We start from the raw sequence: 12,053 nt of genomic DNA, 5'->3' as shown, positions 1-12,053 counted from the left end.
GCCATTTGGCCCAGGCAGCGCTTATCCGGCCATGGACATCGTGATCGATGCCTCCAGACTCGTGCATAACCATATAATTCCCATATAATTATTCTGTCCAGTGAAAATCAGAGCCACGCTGTCCTAAAAGGCCTTGATAACCTCAAAAAAAATTACTTAAAACTTAACCATTCAGAATTTGAAGCTGTGATCTATGGAAACATACTAAACTTTAAACTAGTCAGTTCTACTATGCAACAAATCATATTTCTTTATCATATTTTTTTCCCAAATCACCGATCGATTTACCTCCATTAAAAGGTTGACGTGCGCAAATTCGTATTATAAAAAAAACCATTTACATTTGAATAGCGATAACTCCGGAACGATCCTTTGACATTTCATGCCGAGTACTCTGGGGAACACATTTTTTTTTAATTCATCAAAAAATTATAATTCAAGAGGCTTTATTGGAATTTACATAATAGGTACGTAAATAGTATAAATTATATAATTTATATTTTCATTTATATTTACATTTCTTACCTCTGGTGTCTTCCCTCTGCCTACCCTATCGTGAGCAGGATACAGCGTGAAACTGGTATCTACTTAAATCTACTTAAATCTCATAATAAAATTAAATTTAAGCATTTTATTTTTAAGCATTTTCCCTCTTTTCAATACTTTAGATCCATTTTGGAGACATTACTGGCAGAACCCAACGCCTCCTTTGTGTGTCAGAATATGAAAGTATATTAAGATACTATAAATTAAAATAGAAATGATAATATTATCGGGTATATTCAGTTAATTCTTTTCACTCTCGCTAAAATAGCGGGCGTCTATATAAAAATCCCCTTTCTTACAAAGTCCCAGGGGAATTACAGTCTACTTATCTATCACCTACAACCACCTAACCATTATCCAAGTAAGATATCGATCATGTTCATAAGTCGAAATAAAATAATGGTGAAATTAAATAATTAAACGACTTTGTTAGACTTATAACTGCAATCTTAATTTTGCAATTTTTATAAGTTGTACTATTCGTCGACCTACAATCCTAAAATTAGTACGGAACTCTCTGTGAGCGAATCCGACTCGCACTTGGCAGATTTTTTATTTAAATCTAAGTAAAAGAGTCTCAGTTAGGTAAGCGAGCTTTAACAATTTTTACTAAATGATTTATTTGGTAAATATTTAGCCACATAGTAAATTCGATCACGTGCAAAATGATAATTACCATTAAGCAATCCACTGCCGAGAACTCTTAATGGAATGATAATATTCGGACCGGAGGCGTGATCTGGCCTTTAAGTAGTTTGTTAATAAATGTGTGTGTTTGTGTGTATGTATCTAATGTATCTTATGTGCATTTCCATTAACTTCTCTTCTCTCCGCTACTCAGTGAGTTCTTGAAAGTGGAGAAAGGAATGTCTTAATGCTAGGTTTCCTCTGGCTACCGTATACTATGAAGCCGATTCATTTATTTATTTCTTTTTTATATTAATTCTGAAAATATACTATTTCTTCACTTATTGATTTTTAACTGCTCAGATATCAGATGCAATAAAATAAAATTAAATTAACAAACAAAATAACAAGCATTTAATACAAAACAGTTCCATAATACAAACATTCTCGTACAAAATTAATTTCTCAGCCTCTAAACTGGTTACGCATATGTAGTTTTCAATTACAGACCGTGTTGAGAGAATTTCTCGAGTAATCCCTTTGATGGAAAATGTATGTTGCGGTAGTAGAGAACGCCCGTTTCCTTCAAATTAATTATACTCAAATCTGGTAAGCTCAATTATTCATAGGACTTAGGAAAAATAGCTCACAAAATTAATTAAACGTTTACCGAAAATTATGAAATACCGTAATCCCCATCCCGTTATTAATTACATCGAAAATAATCCTATCTTTCGCTGTCTTTAATGTTTTATGGAAAAATTAATTGATAATCTGTTTATTTTTGGCAGATTTGATACCTACTTTGATTTCGTTGAAATATTTAATGTGAAATAAGGAATTTGAATATTTTATGTTGTTATAGATAGCTTCCACTCAACACGTAGTACCTCCAGAGTTCAGCAGAAAGTGAGGAACGGAGTGTCTTAACACTAGGATATAGCGTGAATTTAAAAAGATGTGGAAGTATTACAATAAAAATAATATTAAATATTCAGATTTTTTTAATATCAGTAACTTTAATTTTCCAATTCATTTCATATAAAGTACGAATATTTGAACATAGAACTGAATAAAGAAAAAAGAACCCGTTGATTTATTGACGATCTCTTCACCAAATCCAAACTACCTTAGGGAATTTTGTAAATATACCTTTCCTTTTCTGGTTCTAAACCTTAATTTGGTATAAAAAACTTTAGGTATTGTAACAGGAAAACTCGAAACGAAAAAAAACTTAGAAAACGCATTTTTTTAACCATCGATCAATAATAAGCTATAAAACTTTTATATTGCGATATGTTAGTAAAATTGGTTATAAGTTTTATTCCAAAAGGGAGAATATAAACCTGAAAAAATGTAAAAGTATAATCGTCTATTATAGAATTTCCTGACCCGTCCCCGTCGCTTTGACCCAATTCACGGATTTTTATAAAATTGTACAATATTTTTACAAATTTAATTCGAAAAGTGATTCTTTTACGTTTGTACTTTCATACGTTGTGCAAAAATGTATAAAAAATGTAACAGAGTTTTTTTTTTCTAGTTTGTACTTTTATACAAACGAAAAAATCTTTTTTTAACATAACTATTTTTTTTACATTTTACAGTTTCGGACGACCTTACAAAAAGATATAGTTGTGATAAAATATCAAAATAAAAGTAATTTTTAGACCTAAAGTTAATACTTAATATGTTAATTTATTGGTTTACATCTCTAATAATAATAGGTCTCCGCTTTTTTTTACATTAAAAATTATTTATATGCCTAAGCCACAAACTACATACAAAATGAACAATATATTTAAAGAAAGCAGAAACGTCTCTTATGCACTGGCAACTATAACGTGAAAATTACGGCACGATACATGTATTTAATTTTAACTTTCCAAACTTCAATTATCCGGACCCGACGGTTCAAACAGAATTGTTTTTTATTTATCTTCCAACTTCAGCTTCACGCGCGCCCGTATTTCCATTTACAGCACAAATTTTCAGCATGATCCCCGCTTTTGAGAACAGCTCGGTGCATAGTAGTTTATACCTTAGGTACGAATAAATAATTGAAATATACTCCAATGTTTCTATTTTCATCCAAATACTAATACTTGTATTTAGATTGTAAAGATAATGATTTGTTTCTATGCTATTAATTAAATTTTATAAATTACTAGTGGACCCGAACGCAGCTACGCCCGCTTGAACTATACGAATATTTATTAAAAATATTTATGAAATTATTTTCAGTTTTCAATAGAGAGATGCGTTAAGCAAGCTCATTTTGGGTGACGTTTTCTAACAACAACATTCTTTGCAAATCGTTGCTTAGCAACGGTCGCATAGCGACGGTTGTTATTAACATGGCGGAATAAATTGCAAGTCAAATTAATAAGTATTTTAATAAATTTGGTATATATCGAAAATATTATAAATATGAGAAAAAAAGTATCCTATGTTCATTCCGAGACCCTCATGTATCTCTATATGTGTATTTTATCACAATTAAATTAGCGGTTTGGCCCTGATTGTGTAAAAGACAGACAGACAGACAGACAGACTTTCGAATTTATAATATAGGTATGGATATTAATTATTTTTATATTTATAATAGACGCTCACATTAGTGGAATATGAATATTAGAGAGATATAATAAAACAAACACTAAGATAATATTTTTTCGTTTTTTTTCGTTTTTCGATTGAGCAGTATGCTGTTGGCCATATCGGCCTCTACAGCGTCACCGGACTTGGGGAGGCCGAGCTAGACGAGCTCTGACCTTGGCATGGCTACCGTGGAAGGTACCAACAAAAGAGAACACAGTGGCGCAAGGGCGTCTCCTTTGAGACTCGGACCGCGACTTGCGAACACCGTTCGTAGTGGGGGGCTTTGCTTCGATCGGTTCGACCAAAGCCTACTGGGGAGGGCTCTTGATGCCCTATTGGATTAGTGAGTGCGGGCTCCTCTCGCGCCGAGGCGCGATTGGGCCACAGTAAAGCTGGGACCTCGTCTCCACCGGCGGGGACGGTGTGCGTAGCGTGTATGTGTGCGATTGTGTGTGGCCCTACCTACAAATTTAGGGTCGTTCGCTTTAGTGATGGGGTCAGCATCATCGGTTAAGATATCCCGGGGTCGACGGCGATCCCACGGGCGACGTTTGGCGTAATTACACGAGTTTACCACCAGCGGATTCGGATGCGATTCGGCTTTAGTGAAATAACTACTAGAGAGCTTGCGACAGTGCTCTTTTACTGAATCTAATTTGACGTCTCTATGGAGATCGGTATTACGCATGTACCACGGGGCACCGGTAGTATTACGCAAGAAACGGTTTTGAATTACTTGTAAACGGCTAAGGTCTGTCTGTGCGAACACAACACAGGCGTAGGCGAAAATGGGTCTGACGCATGCTTTATAGAGTCGGATTTTATTTCTAAGTGAGAGTTTACTTTTAGCACAAATGAGTGGATACAAACAACTTAGGACGTAGGCCGCTTTGCGGCGAACATAAGTAATGTGGGCTTTAAAGGACAGTTGACTGTCGAGAATGACACCTAAGTATTTGGCCTGTTTGGCCTCGGGAATTATTTTGCCTAAAAGGCGGACATGTGGCAGGTAGTCTGTCCTACGAAGGGGGAAGTAAATGATGTTACTTTTATCGGGATTGACCTCTATGCGCCATTGAAATAGCCACTGACCTATGCGGTCCATGGACTTTTGGAGTCTTTTAGCTATGCAGACTGATACACGGCCGGACGTATAGACGGCGGTGTCCTCTGCGAAAAGGGCTAGGTTTGTACCTGGGGTTTTGGGGATGTCGTGAGTGTACAAATTGTACAGAAGCGGGGATAGTATGGAGCCCTGAGGGACTCCAGCTCTAACTGGCCTACTGGAGGAAAGGGTGCCTTCTACCCTGTATCTAAATGAGCGGTTTGATAAGTAGTCTCGAATGATGTGCACGAGTCTGTCAGGTACGTTAGTCTTTTGTAACTTGTAAATCAAGCCATTGTGCCAGACTTTATCAAACGCTTTTGCAATGTCTAAGAAGATTGCCGCTGATGGCATTAATTTGGCTCGGGATAACAGGAATTCCGTGAGGCGGTGTACCTGGTGTATGCTGGAGTGTTTGGCTCTAAAGCCGAATTGTTCGGGGGGGATTATGTCATTGGCCACGACTGCGGCTTGGAGACGAGTGAGGAGGATACGTTCGTATATTTTGCCCATTGAACTGAGAAGGCTTATGGGGCAGATAATATTTAAACATTAAGAAAATTTATTTACAAACCCTACTTGCCACATATGTAAAATTCAAATCGAGAGAGTAGTCCTTAAATGTTATAGAATTCGTAGTCAAATAAATGACCAGTGAACCAATATCAACAAAAGCTCTATACAAGTGGTCTATAGAATATTAAAGCAGCGATAGTGTACAGCTATTTTAAGCTCGATTTTCTACATGACGTAGGTACAGTCAGGCTGGCAATTTGGTAAATCTGCTTGTAAGTGAGTAACGTGAACCAGGTTACAATGAACTCTGTCAGCTTTTTGGTATTTTTTGAACTTTTTTTAACCCCCCAGCATAACTGACCAGCCCAAATTTAGATTTAAACAGCAAAAAAACATTTAAATATACTTTACGAAATCTCTAATTACCATTTGCAAAATACCAAATAACCATCCGTCTAAAGTTTAATTTCATGCACAGCACATAGAAAGCTGGCAATTCGGTAAATCTTTCTGTAAGTGAGCGCTACGCGAGCAGGCTTACACTAAGCCCTACGAACTGTTTCCCGTCCTATTCATTCTGTTAAAGAGCAAAAACAAACAACTAAATACAGATTCTGTTGTTTTGTTTATATTTTTGTTTTGTCTATTACAGTAAAACAATTTTGATGATAATTGTTATTTAGGGCTGGCTGAAGTGGTGCAAGCGTGTAGCTGTATCGCGACAGTTATGGGTTCGATCCCCACTCGAGGAAGTGAAATATTTATTTACGTTTATATTTCCATTTCTTCGCTCTGGTGTCGAGGCAAAGCGCGGCGAGTTCTGCCACTTAACACGCAAAGCCTCCAGAATTCTGTAGAAAGTGGGGAACGGAGTGTCTTAACACTAGGTTTCCTCTGCCTACCCTGCTGTGTGCGGGATATAGCGTGAAGATAATATTTTTTATAAACAAAATATTATTTTCCACATATTTGTTTTTATTGATTTATTTGCATGTACAATATAATCTACAATTCACGAGAATAATTACCATTAAACTTGGAATGCCTCTTGTAGTGACTAACGAAGCGACCTTAATATCTCGTTAGCATCCCTAATAGCAGGGCAACCGTCGATCACAGAGTGTGTTTAAATACATGTATATATAAAAGCAAATTTAAACTCTAAATACATTAAAATGGAAGCCGTTGCGGTACAGTGGCACAAGCGTGTGACTGTTAACGTGATGAATGTAGGTTCGATTCCCTCTCAGAGGAATTATTTATTAATATTTTCCTTTTTTCATTTGTGAGACAGTGACAGAGCAAAAGAGCAGTGTTGAGTTCTGCTATTCATCTCGTCTTTTTTCTAAATTAGGCGGAAAGTAGGGAATGAAAGTGTCTCAATGGGAACAGTCTTTTAATATTAGATTCCCAGGTTCCCTGTAGTTGCTCTATTATATGCGGGATACGGCGTGAATGAATATTAATTATATGATTTTTTTATTAATAACGTTGATTGAATGTCAAGGGTCGCTTCGTACACAAAATAACATAATACTTTGATCATAGTATAATGTTCATATCTAAAGAGAATTACAGGAATCATAAAATTACTCGTTCAAAGGAATAATATTTTCCTTTCCATATCTATATTCGCGTCGAGCATCGAGCGTACGTGTGCGAACTTTTCAATAAATCCGAAAAGGTCATATTAATTCGGAATATTTCTTTATGGGCGACGGATCCTTGGTGGGCTCGAAGTGTGTACCAATTTGTGTTAAAAATTCAATTTTCTTCATTATTTATTCAATATTCTAAAAGGCACTTTGACGTAAAAATTATATTAAGTTATTAGCATTGCTTAGGTACCCGATCGAGTTTGAACTTGCTGAATAATTCAATTATTGTAAAAATATTACTTTCTAAAAATTTTACAGGTAGCTGCCTGTCTGTAGATTATGAAAAATGAAATTTGTAGTATGTTACGTTCAGTAGTTTTATGTGAAAGTGGAACAAGCATCCATCCTCATAAACTTCAACATTTATAATCATCATCATCATCATCAACAGCCATCTTTTGTCCACTGTTGGACATAGGCCTTCCCCAATTCTCGCCACCACACTCGATCCTCAGCTTTTCGGACCCATCCGCATCCGCATTTATAATATTAGTAAGATTTTAAAGAAACTTAAAAAATATTTTATCAATTTTATATCTCGTATACTCTATATTCCTATGCCAGCAGCATTAAAACAATAATGGATATTCGTTTTGGTTCACATTTTTATTCAAATAACATTCGAATCCCCTTAAACGAGTCTACGTTACATCCCTGTACTTACCATTTTTATTTATAGGTTCCATGCGTTTCGTATATAGAAAGAGAAATATTCTGTTCATCTTAATCTTGAATCTGCAATTACTTATCCGATTTTCAATATAGATAATTTAGTCATTCATTTCTTAACATCTTTAGAATAAGCAAAAAATGTATGATATTTTCCATGGGATTCTTTCTAAAGAATCATGTAAGGTTATCCATTTTTCACACTTTTTAGAAACATTGAATTGGTACTTTGTAGCAGAAGGCAATGTGTTCTTTACCTTTAATATGAAAGAATTATTATTTATTAACCCGACGTTGAGCCCCGCCACTTAACACGCAATACCACGAAAAATTGAGGAAAGTGAGGAACGGAGTGTATTAACACTAGGTTCTCTCAGCCAACCCTGCTATATACAGCGTGAAGCTGTTTTTGTACCTATTTATTTATATTCCTTGAAGAGAAATTTACCGACAGCCAGCGTGCCCTATCGTATATTATGAACTTCACCAAAATGGGGTCAACTTTTTTGTATATAGGTCTGTTTACATAATTTTAAATAAATAAATCAGCTTCACGCTTCTTTCCCCCGGACAGCAGGGTATGCAGAGGGAAACTAATGTTAAGATACACCGTTCCCCACTTTCCACCAAATCTGGAGGTAATGCGTGTTGAGTGGCGGAACTCAACGCCTCACCTCACAATTTTAATACATTCTAAATGTAAGACATTCAAAACCATACTTTGTATAAGCAAAATAATAAAGCAAAACTACTTTTAGTTGAATTTGAAACTACCCATGTTAGAGGTAACGAATTAATTGAACCTCGAGGTCATCAAGAACGGTACATAGCGACACTGATTAATTGCCAGAAACTAGCTAGAAATTTGGTAGTGGTCCGCAATACTGGTGGTGGTATTACCTACTAAAACTAATATTCCAAATACTTCACGATACTATAAGAGGCAAGTATATAAAAACAGCTAGATTTTTAATTTCAGGTGCAATTCTTAATAAAGAAATTTAAAAAAAAGCAATTAAATACAACGAAACTAATAATTATTGATAAGGTTCGACTTCCATTGGAAATAAATATTTAATTTGGCGGCATAGAATTGAATAAAGCGCGGTGTTAGGTTCCGCCACTCAACAGGCAATGAATCGAGAATTCGGCAGAAAGTGGCGTATGTAACTAAGTAACTCTTTATAGAAATGGATTTTTTAACATTAGGTTACCAGGTCCCTGCGTCCCCAGCTATTTGCGGGATACAGCGTGAAGTTAATAAAATAAAATATGAAAACCAATATTTATTTTATATTAATTTAGATAGAATTGCATTGTGAAAAATTTTGATGAATTGGTAAATTACTATAAGGTGGATCCTATCAGTGTATTAAATAATAATATTTTATGAATACTGTACATGGTAGTACACGAGCCCATAAAATATTAAACAACTTCACCCCAATCAGGCGGAAACTCATAAATCATGCTTTCTCATTTGTAAATGGTATGTTTTGTATTTTATACTTTACCGGTATGAAACACATTTGCGTGAGCTGAATAATGATAATTAAACTCATTTTTTTTTTTTCAGTTTCACCTCGTATCATGCATCCGTAAGTGTAGACAGAGGGAGAGTAGAGTTAAGACACCCCGCTCTCAAGTATTCGCCGAAGTCTGGAGGTGGACTACGTCGACGTCGACATCAGAGCGAAGAAATTAAAATATGAAATATTTCTTTTCCCTGAATGACCGGCCTGAATTATTTTTTTTTATTTCTTTATTATTTTTCAGAATTATGTAATTGACTAAACACTGACTTGAAATGCCTGAATAGGATGTAGGACGTAGGACACAGAAAAGTGGAAGTCGAATTTTCTATAATGCGAGAGAAAATTATACCTTAACAGAGATTTTTTATATATATGTAGATGAATATTATTTGAATGCTAGTTTTTATTATTGTTAGACATACAATATACGCGAATCCTATGAAAAAGTGCAAATAAGTGATTGCTTTTGTAAAGTTATTATTCATAAAATCTGTAATATAGAATTGAATGAAAATCAAAATAAAATATTTAATATAAATCATATATTAGATAATAATACTGAATATATTTATTTTATTTATATTCTTTTAGTTGAAATTACTCCAACTAAAAGAATATATCTACTTTAAGAATTCTAGGTAACTGTAAAGCCTATGTTTCACCTGCAAAATATCCTTATATCAGCAATAATATATAAAATCAGACAACGAGACTTGAGGCCTGCCGTGATGAATGGGTCGTTCGCTTTGATTTACAACCGGCGGTTTAAAGGCCAAATAAGCCGTCATTGGTTAGGCTGTAAATTTTGCAAAGCAAGTACTAAATTGGGGTAAATCTCGGTACACGGTAAAATTTATGTTTTACGTTGCTGAAAAACTGTTTTCTTTTTCTTAGTGGTTTAACAATAAATTCTTGTTTTTTTAAATAATTAAAAATTGTAAAGAAAAATTATTTACAATAATTAATTAACAATTTCATGACGACGATAAAAATATTCCATTTTGCGCTCCATTCTCTCTAGTTACTCCGCTAGGAACAAAACGTGAAACTAAAAAAAAAAGAAAACAAAAACTGTATACTAGCACTACACATACTATTTAAATTTACTTTTAGCTGTCACGCTGTCCCGCATAAATCAAGGAATACAAAGAGGACGCATTGTCACGGAGGCATGTGAAATTAACTTTATAAAAAAACACATGTGAGTTTTTTATATTCTTTTTTTTCGTGTCTACAGTGTATTTTGGATACTTTTAAAGTAGACAAAAGGGTAATTTATTCTTGTCTACATTTTTTTCGCAAAGCTAAGTAATTTAGATTTTTTTTTTTCAGCTTCACTCTGTATTCCGCACACAGCAGGGTAGGTTGAGGGAACCTTATATTAAGCATAGTGTGTTGAGTAGCGGAATTCAGCGCCGCGTTTGCCTCGAAACCAGAGCGAAGAAATGGAAATATAAATTTGGATAATTATTTCATTTACTCGAGTGGGGACCGAACTCACAACCGTTGCGTTACAGTCACGACCTTGAGCCCCTGGGCCACGACGGTTTTTTTTAACAAAGATATAATATGTTAGTGTTATGTTCATACATTTTATATAAATAGATTATTCAAACTTGGAAAACCTTTATATATAATATACGGTCTATTTTAACAAAATAAGTTTTGTTATTTTTACATTTAACGAGGTAGGTGTAACGATTTCATTAGTACCTCACTCCTGATCCCGCAGAGACGACCCCCTAACTACGAGGAACATTATCTAAATAGCCAATTTGGGCTTTTAATTAAATTTTCCTCTTTATTTTATGTCACCTCGATTAATCACCTCTCATGATGTAGGACTTGTCGTATTTTGAAAAGATGAATATAGATTAATTATAGAATCTTATGAATTATTGAAAAATTTATGATATTATTGTGTCAGGCTTTATACGCCGAATTCAGGAGGCATTACGTGTTGTGTGGCGGAACTTAACGCCGTGTTTTGCTTCGACACCAGAGCGAAGAAATGAATATGTAGCAAGCTTTGTGCCTCTGGCCTCTTAATTTAGATAATTTACTTTTAGATTATTATGTAGAATTGATATATAATAACATTAAGATAATATAATACTTCCCGAATGTCAGACATTGGAGACATTTGACAATATCTTAAAATGTAATTTCTAATAATTAAAACACACTGTTATGTTATTTACAAACAAAAGCACAATAAAATAAGTTAGTTATCGAAAACTAAAATTAATTATTCTATATAAGGGACCAACAAAGGAAGGTTTGTTTAAACAAGAAAGGGAAAACTTCCCTAAACTATCAATGAACCTGTCAAACTGAGAAATTTAGTAAGCCTACATAAATATTATATTATATAGGTACAATAAACGTTTATAGTATGTAGTTTTAAATATTGTATTAAAATTTATTCATATGATTCAATTGACGTGTTATTGAATTTAATTTTATTTATTAACTAGCGGCCTGCTCGCGGTTACACCCGCGTGAACTATGTTATTATTAGTTTCTGTCTCCATGACTACGTCCTAATGACGTCTATGCAAAATTTGAGACTCCTAGCATTTGTAGTAACAAAGTTTCATACAAACTTTCGACCCCAAAAACAACCCCTTAGAAATCGAATATTGCAAATTCCCGTCTTAGCGAGCACCTACGTCCTATAAATAACTCCTATGCAAAATTTGAGATTCCTAGCACTTGTAGTTTCTGAGATTTCGTGATGAGTGAGTGACCTTTCGATTTTATATATATAGATTTTTCCCGACACGATAGGACATT

Source organism: Heliconius melpomene, chromosome 11, assembly GCF_056956725.1.
Source record: "Heliconius melpomene rosina isolate 202511_hmr_F chromosome 11, ASM5695672v1, whole genome shotgun sequence".
Classification (NCBI taxonomy): domain Eukaryota; kingdom Metazoa; phylum Arthropoda; class Insecta; order Lepidoptera; family Nymphalidae; genus Heliconius; species Heliconius melpomene.
This window is presented reverse-complemented; position numbering follows the sequence as displayed.